Genomic DNA, 9532 nt, shown 5'->3' on the forward strand with positions numbered 1-9532 from the left:
AACACAATCCATTTAATAATCATGTAATAACCTTTCAACCCTAACATGGCTTAATAATGAAGTGGGTTGACATGATCCAGATTCACTTAACACACTTAATAAATAGGTTGTATTAGGTTAACATGAATGCGACATTGACTCATTTCAACCCACTTAATAATTAAACAAGTTATGTTAATACAAATACAACCCATTTAACTTGATTAAAAAAAGAGACTCATTTCAGCTTGTTCAACTTGATTGATATTCACCCTGATTTAAATCATACTTTCCTCACACTTATCCCAAAAGTAAAATGCCCTGAAAGAGTTTCTGATTTTTGTCCCATTGTTTTATGTAAAATTTTGTACAAGCTTGTTTCTAAGGTGTTGGCTAATCATCTGAAGCAAATTTTGCCTAACATCATATTTGACACACAAAGTGTCTTTCAATCTAATAAGGCCATCTCAGATAACATTTTAGTAGCCTTTAAATTTCTCCATCATATGAAAACAAAAAAAAGCAAGCAAATTGGGGTTTATGGCTCTTAAGCTAGATACGAGCAAAACTTATGATAGAGTGGAGTGGGTATTTTTTTATCAAAATTATGGAGAAGATGGATTTTCATTCGAGATGGATACAACTTATTACAAAATGAATCAGTACTATTTCTTACTCAATTTTGGTTAATGGAGAAGCAAAAGGTAATATTAAACCATCTAGGGGCATTAGACAAGGGGACCCATTGTTGCCTTATCTTTTTCTCATTGTTTCTAAGGGTTTAACATCTCTTATTGATCAAGCTACACATGTTGACAAGATTCGGGGTTTCTCTCTATGTAAAAATGGTCTAAAGATTACTTAATTGTTTTTTGCAAATGACAGCTTATTCTTTTGTAAAGCTTAGTTGGGTGATTTCAGACTATTCAGGAGATTCTTGATATTTATGAAAAAGCTTCAGGCCAATAGGTTAACAAGGAAAAAACCACTCTTTTCTTTTGTAAATCTATTTCCATTGAGGTTAAAAATTCTATAAAGGAGTTTTTGGGGGTCCTAGAAATAAAGGAGTATGAGAAATACCTTGGATTGCCAACTGTGGTGGGAAAGAATAAATCTGCCAGTTTGAACTTTATAAAAGAAAGAGTGTGGGAAAAATTGCAAGGGTGGAAGGAAAAAATTCTATCTCAAGCAAGCAAGGTAGTCCAACTAAAAGCGGTGGTCCAAGCAATTCCTACATTTTATATGTCATGCTTTAAGCTTTTGGTGGGTCTATGTAAAGATATCGAAGCCATGATTCATAAGTGTTAGTACACTTTAAATTAAATATGTTGAAACTCAAAAAAACTGAAGATGAATAAAGAAATGAGTTATAATTTATTAAAGAAAGAGTTACTTGTATGTAAGTTAGATTAAATAAATTAAGAGAAGTTTTCTAAATTACTAAATAACATGTAGGTTATGTGAAGGGTTGAAAGACTATAGATACGGCTATGCTATGAACTAATTTCATATCAAGAGTGAATGAAGAAAATAGTTAAAAGCAAAGTGTATTGTGTGAGAGAGTGAATTTAATAATATTCCTAAATACTTGAGAAATTTCGGGCCAAAGAAAGGTGTTCTGGTGGAGCTTTGGGCTTGAACACTTTGTGCAAAAGCTGTTCTAGCCATACAACATTTGTTGGGCTATTGTATCCTGGGGGAGACAAGTCAAAGAAGGTTTGCACTGGTTACAAAGATTAGCCAACCAAGAGATTGAATCTCCTTAAAGAGAGCAAGTGTCGTGCCTTAATCCAAATAGTGTTGTGTAATTTTTCTCATTGAAATAATAATATTCAGAAGTACTATTCAATTTCTCATTATGTTATTTCCATTACTATTGTGTTTGCACCAACAATAAGTTTTGATGGGGGCAATGAGGAGATAGATGGAAGGTGCATTGGAAGAAATTGGTGACACTATGTTGACCTATAGGAGAGGGGGGAATGGGATTTAAAGATTTATGTTAATTCAATGAGGCAATGCTGGCAAAACAAGTCTAGCGGTTAACCCAAGACACGGAGTCACTTTTCTATAGAGTTTTCAAGGCCAAGTACTTCCTAAATTGCTCTATTTTTTAAGCTAAAGTTTTCCACAAATTTCTTTGCTTGGAAAAGCATTCTTAAAGCTCGAAAGGTGATAAATATGGGGGCAAAATGGTGTGTTGGTGATGGTAACTCCATTTAGATTTATAAAGACAATTGGTTGCCGATGAAGCATGGTGGGAGGGTGCTTAATTTCAACATCAACTGACCTGCCATCATCATCTTTTGTCGCTAACCTGCTAGACCCGATCTATTGAGGGTGGAATACGAGTCCAATTGATTCAAATTTCCTCCCCTTTGAAGCGCAACAAATTAAAGCTATTCCTAACAGCTCTTTTCAGCAACCAGATCACCTTTATTGGCCAGCAGCAAGAATGGCGATTACTCGGTAAAATCTGGTTATCATCTTTTGTGTATACAAGAAATTTCGAACCATCCATAAAGCTCATCAACTAAATCAGTGAAGGAATTCTGGTAGCGATAATGGAAGCTCAAAGTGTCGGATAAAGTTAAGCACTTTCTATGGTGTGCATGCTCTGATTCGCTACCCACAAAATAGAATTTAAAGAAAAGGAAGATCCTAATCGGTGATGGCTGTGATTTTTGCATGGGGAATCAAGACACTCAGCTACATTGCTTGTGGGAATGTGAGGTGTGAAGTGCTGTGTGGGATGTTGACTTTAGCTGGATTGATCACAGGGAATGTTCAAGGAGCTCTCTCATTGACTTGATGGAGGTAATTGGTAATAAACCAAATGCCTTAGAGGAGTTTGCAGTTATGGCTTGGATGTTGTGGCGCTGACGAAATAAGATCAGCGTAGATGAAAAATCATCTTCACTGGACAGTGTGCATAGCGAGGCTGGCAAGAACCTCCATGAATACAACAAGTTCAACACCAAATTTGTGATGCCAAAACCAAGAAAATGTGTCAAGTGGAAACCTCCAGATGTGGGCTGCTACAAAACTAACTTTAATGGGGCTGTTTTTGCATAGAGTGGAGAAGCAGATATTGGTGTGGTCATTAGAAATTCCAACGACGAGGTCATGGCCTCGTTATCGAAAAGAATTCTAAACCCTTCGTCTATTACTTTATTGGAATTGTTGGGTGCTAGACGTGCGGCTTTATTCATCAGTGAAGTGGGGTTGGATAATTCCATTCTTGAAGGTGACTCGGAGATAGTCACCAACGTGTTGAAGAAGGGTGAGTTGTTTAATTCCGCTTTAGGCCATATGCTAAAGGATACTGTTTTACTTGTAAGCTCATTAAAGAGCTGGTCTTTTTCTCATACGAGTAGGTAGGGTAATTCGGTGGCAGATGCTTTGGCAAGAAGAGTCAAGTTGTTTGCACCATTGTTAGTCTGAATGGAGTCTGTTCCTCCAGACTTTATCAATTTTGCTATGGCTGATTTACCAGCTTCTGATTAATAAAGTTATTGATTTCTTTCTCCAAAAAAAAAAAAAAAAAAAAAAAAAAAAACCTAATTGATATTGTTTTAAATTTAATAATCAACAAATTTAATACAAACTCATAACTTTAAAATTTCTATTAAGCATACAATTTGATAATAATAACATCAAAATATTTAGGGTAAAATACTTACCTTGAGGTTTGGGCTAATGCTAAGCAAGTCTAAGACTTTTCAAAATTAACCAACTTGGTCCCTACGCACAATTTGGTCTTTAAACAATGTTAACAGACATTACTTATTTTTTTTACTCTCCCTTTCTCTCTCTTCTATGTTCTCCCTACTCTCTTCTCTCGCTTCTCTCCCTGACTTTATCTCAAACCTCTCTTCTCTTTCATACCATCACTATAACCAACAAAACTAAGTTAGCGAGATCCACAGCCACCATGATTGGTGTTGAATCTTGATTTCTCTACTATTGTATTTAAGGTTTGACTTGGGGGATTTGTTGGGTTTGGAATTTTTGTTTGTTTTGGTTTTTCTTTGTGGGTTTGTTTTTTTTTTTTTTTTTTTTTTTTTTTGAATTGGGGGCGTGATTTTTTGTTTATGGGTCTCATTGATGATAGGTTTGGGTTTGAGAAGCTGGATCTTGTTGAAATTTCTAGTGTTTTTGGGGTGTGAGTTTGTGAATCTTGATTATTGTTGTTGTTTGGGTGTTGTATTTTCTAGTGTATGTGAACAATTTTTTATGGGTATGAATTCAAACCTAATCTCTCCTTTACTTGGATACTTCTCTGATATGGGCAGTCTTCTTCAAGAAACAATGACATTGATCTTGTGGTGTGGTCTCCGTTGATGATGAGAAATTTAGTTTTCGACAGTGGTGGTGTGTGGGTTTGGTGGTCTAGTGGCTGGAATTGGTTTGGTTCGATTTGGCCATGGGTTTTTGGATTGGTTTGATTTGGGTGGCTGTTAGCGTGGGTCTATGGTGGTTTAAGTTCCAATTTATGGTTTTGGTTTGTGGTGGTGGGCTTTGTAACAATGGTGGTGAGGTGGTGGTTATGGTCTCGGCAATTGGATCTATGGGTTGTAGTGCATTTTTTTTTTTGGCACGATTTGGGTTTAAAATTGCGAGTTGTGGAGTGAATTGCGGTATCTATGGGCTATGGTGTAGTGGCTGTGAGTCTCACCTATTGAGTTTTAGTTGTCAAGGTGGTGGTAGAGGTCTAAGATAGAGTGAGAGAGGGAGGAGAGAAAAAAGAAAGTCAGTGGATACTAAAGTCCCTAATGTCGTTTAGGGATCATGTTGTGCTTAAGGATTAAATTGGTTAATTTTGAAAATTCTTGGACCTGCTTAGTGTTAGCCAAAACCTTAAGGTAGGTGTCGATGCCTCACGGCAATTCGACCACCTATTGCAGCGATGCTCGCCCGTTTCTCCCCTTTTCTGGAGGATAGGGTATGCACGTGCATACGTAGCTCGGAGCTCAGGTGCTGTGGAGGAAGATTGTACCTCGGGTGTGTGATTAGAATATGAGTCAATTTTAAGGAAATTACCAAGGGTAAGTGAAGTCGCCACCAATCATTGGGTTTTTCTAAGGTGTGATTGGTCACCTAACTCTATTTGATTTTATTACCGATCCTAGGTTAAGACAAATGTCATTTTTCCTAATCTAATCTGGATGGGTAAAAAAATCTTGATTCTTGTGTTCGGATGTCTGGTTACATGTGAGGAATGTGTTAGACACCCCCACAATGCCTATCTGTAAACAGTCCTTTGTTTTGGTAAAATTGTAATTTAAGGACATCAACAGTTGAAAACAAGTTATTGGCATTAGCCTTTAGGGCTTTAAGAGAATTGTACTTTGAGGTTTGGATTCGGAAAGGGTGTGGTCTCGATCGATGCTTCCCTAGTGTGTTTAGAATCGTTGCCAAATTTCTACGATGAAAATCTGGCAGCATTTCGCCTTATTTTCGTGGCAAAAATCTAGCAGCGCTTCGCCTCAAGTGCGTCATAGCACACAAAATGCTATTCTCACCAAGCTTTTTTCGTGAGAATACAGCAAGGGGGATGCCCCATTTTCACGGTGAAAATCTTACAGAGTTTTGCGTTTGGTGTGCTATTGCGCACCGGCAGGGTTTCACGCCTATGTGACGACGCGTGCCAACATGCTCGTCCTAGGACGAGCCGGAGCCCCTAAAAGCATCAAGCATATTGATACGTGTCGCATACAGGGGGAAACTGATGCCACTAAGTGACATGGATCGAGACGGTCACACCGCGGTGACCATGCACACAGTATGACATGAATATGCACCTACAGCAAATGCCTTGAGCACATACTCATACCAAAAGGTCAAGAGAACTCATGGCTAGAAAGGGTTGCTTATATAAGGGTCCATCATACAAAGTGCACGATCACCCACACACACACAAACATATATATAAATGCATCATGCACGATGCTATTACACAGTGCAAGAAAATAAAATAGACATTGCCAACGTCCCAAGGGTATGCCTCAGCAAGGTATAGGAAATGTAAAACAGACGTTGCCATACCCAAGGAACGCAGCCCAAGCAAGGAGAAAGAAAGATAAAGGGCACAAGGAGAGAAGGAACCCTAATACAATGCTTTAGAGAAGAGGCTAAGAGAAAGGGAGAAAGAAAACCGCTCGAGGAGGCTAGACCTCCTAATCTACTAAACGTTGCCCTTTCTGGGCTTGCGTCTTCTTACTTGCATCCTTGCCCTTTTTGCTTGCGCTTAGGAGGTCGTACCCTTGCTCCAAGTGTCCATGCTCCACGCATGTACATGCAATGACAAAGGAAACAAGCCAACAGACAAGCAAAGAAATAAGTAGAAAGAGAGCATGCTAAAAAAAAACTATCAAAAGGAGAGAGAGCCAAACAGGGGCAAACAACATGTTATCAAATGAAAAAAGGTGTCCTAGGAGGATAAATGTAGGTTTGGATCGAGTGTCCATAGTTCTATTAGATTGGAGTATGGAAGACACACAAACTCATGCATGAACATGTAGGCAAGCGTGCAAAGATGCGAAGAAGCAAAGAAAGCCAAACGGGTGGCACAAAGCAAGTAAGGCAAGCATGACAACATCACACGGAGCGAAGAAAGGTGTGTGTCAAGCACACCAACATCACAAAGATGTGTCTCACAAGTGGTCACATCCAACAAGCCACAAGAGGGATGGATGCAACCACGTAAGCAAGTGGCCCCAAGGACCAACAAGCACAAGCCCACAGAGGGCATAAAGCATGGCAAAGCCTAGATCTAGATAGGCAAGCATGGAGATAAAGCAAAGAAGATAGCAAGCAAGCATATACATGCACAAAGGAAATGATCCAAACCCTTTAATATAGGCCTAGGTGTATGGATGTAGGCCTAGACCACAAGATCTAGATCTACATCCTACCTAAAGGGCCAAAACACAAGAAAAAGGCATAACAAGAGACGAAAAAGGCTTTAGAAGCACATGGCATAGCAACCAACATATAGATCTAGACACATAAACATGACACGGAGCACTCAAAGATATAGATCCAAACATAAACATGGCAAGGAGCACATAAACGTGCAAATCTAAGCATAAGCATGCTAAAAGGAACCTAGGCACATGGATCTACACACAAACACAATATTTCGGTATATCCTAGCCCAAGATGGCTAGGCCAACAACATCAAAGCGGTAAAACATGGCAAAAAGCAAGGAGACATGCTAAAAAGGCTATAAACATCCTAGGAAGCAAGAAAAAGCAAAGATATACTATGGAAATCAAATAGACATGCTATGAACAAAGATCAGCTACAATCTACACCCTTTAAACCTCAAATCAAAGGTCTTAAGACCAAGGAGAGGAAAAAGAGTGCAAGAACACTACCTCTTGATTGTTGAGGGAAGAAAGAAATCAAAGGTTTTTTTATGTGTTTGGGAGAGAATTTAGAGAGGATAGAATCTACCTAGAAAAATGCTCTGAATTACCCAATTTTTTTTTTTTAAAATCCAAGGATCTGGGGGGTTAAATAAACTTTTGGCATGCTTCTCAAGGCTCGGCGCACCTTTAGGGTGCACCGGGTCAGGCTAGCAGCCCTTTAGTGACCGTCGAGTCTGTACACTAACATCAGCTATTTGACTTTTTCTAGTTCTGACTTTGACCACATATTTGAATACCTTCCCAAACTCCGATTGAGCTGATCTTAGTGTTCCTGTAAAGATCCAGATGTCTAGTTTTCAGAACACTAAAAAATTGAAATTCTAACGGTTGGATCAAAAGTTATGGCCTCAGGAAATGAGCTAATGCGCTTTACACGGTTTTGAAGATATCTCTACCGTTTTAAATCCTATTTCAACCCATGAATAGTCGTTGTAAAAGAAATTCAATAATCTTTGCAATTACATTGGTCTAAACACATTCTAATAGTCAAATTAAAATTAGGGTTTTTAAGACCTTAGGAGTCAACCTTAGGTCAAAGTTGACGAAAATCACCAAGTAGCTCGAGTTTGATGTAGAAACATGAAAATTGTTGTTTTAGGATAATTTTGACTAGCTTTGACTTTCGGTCAACCCAATGTTGACCAGGGGCATTTTGGTCAACTTGACATAAATTGCACTTTGAGTGCTCTAATGCCCGAACAGGTTGCGCCACGTCAATCTAGATGTTTCCGTGGCTCCATGGAAGAAAATTAATATTTTTTAGATTTTTGGGGTCCAACACGCAAATCGAGGGCGGACAAAATACGGTATCTACAATACGTTATTGTATTTTACCCAAATATTTAAAACATATCGTCCAAAAGTTCAAAATAATATTGAAGTACTTAATAAATATTAAGTCTATAATGCAGTCTATCTCGAAAGAAGTTCTTAGTAAAAATATTACATATTAGATTAGGTGCATACACATCAGCTCAAATTCAAGATAAAATAGTTCAACAAAAATATAAAATGAATATTTATTTTTAATATGGGTTAAACATGTTGTGTTAAATGAGTCATTTCATGTCAACATGAATAAATTAATGTGTCATGTTAATTGCGAGTCAACCCACTTCTGACACATTTCTTATGGTGTTGCTTTCAGGTTGACCCGAACTCTCTAAGGCCCAACCCTAACCCATAAATATCCATGTTGTATTTATGGGTCATGTCAAACATTGCCACCCCTAACTCACACACATGAACACTACGAATTGTTTACCGAGTAAAAACCTAAAATGGTAAAAGTACTCCAAAGCTACGCACAATTCACCAAATCCATTAAGAAGAGTTTTGCGATACATAACAACTTTAAAAACCTACAATATATGCAAATGTTCTTGTATCTAAGCTCCCTACTCCTGCTAACAAAAGGTTGCACTAGCAGCTCTGTTTCTTAGTAATTCGATGATGCAGGTCGATCACTAGGTGATTACAAATCTGATTTCTCGAACATTTCAAGGCCACTCAAAGATTTGTGATTGCTTCTAAAGTTTATAGCAACAATACTCTACACTTAGAACCGATTAAGAGAGTTTGGATAAATTTTCCTCTCAAAGGAATGGCAATAAGAAGAGGGTGAAGGTATGAAAGCTACAAGGATTTCTCTCTCAAGGGTTTTGGTAGTCTCACCTTTTTCCTTTAAGATTAGTGTTTTAATTTTCGATATGCAAGACACAATTTAGGGTTGGTTGGTTACAAGAATAATCGGGAAAAACAAAATTTTGGGCAAACTCGCTCAGCTAATTTTTAAGTGAGTTTTTGGTGAACTATTTTTTTTTTTTTTTTGAGAAGTTAGGTGAACTATTTGTGTAACTGAATTCAAATTCTGACAATCTCACTATAATCTTGTGTGCCATATTGAATCTTGCTTGGTTGAGATTCCTACTGTAGCAATTTAACTCTTTCTTCTCCACTTGAACCGCAATGACTTGATGTAGTTACAAACGAAATGAAATTCAAATACAAGGAAATTTTGCAATTACAACTGAAACTTTTGACACAACTATAGTAGGCAAATAAAATTTAGTCAATTACAAAGTGCCAAGTCAAAATTTAGTGACAAATTCCAAAT

This window comes from Quercus robur, chromosome 1, assembly GCF_932294415.1.
Source record: "Quercus robur chromosome 1, dhQueRobu3.1, whole genome shotgun sequence".
Lineage (NCBI taxonomy): Eukaryota > Viridiplantae > Streptophyta > Magnoliopsida > Fagales > Fagaceae > Quercus > Quercus robur.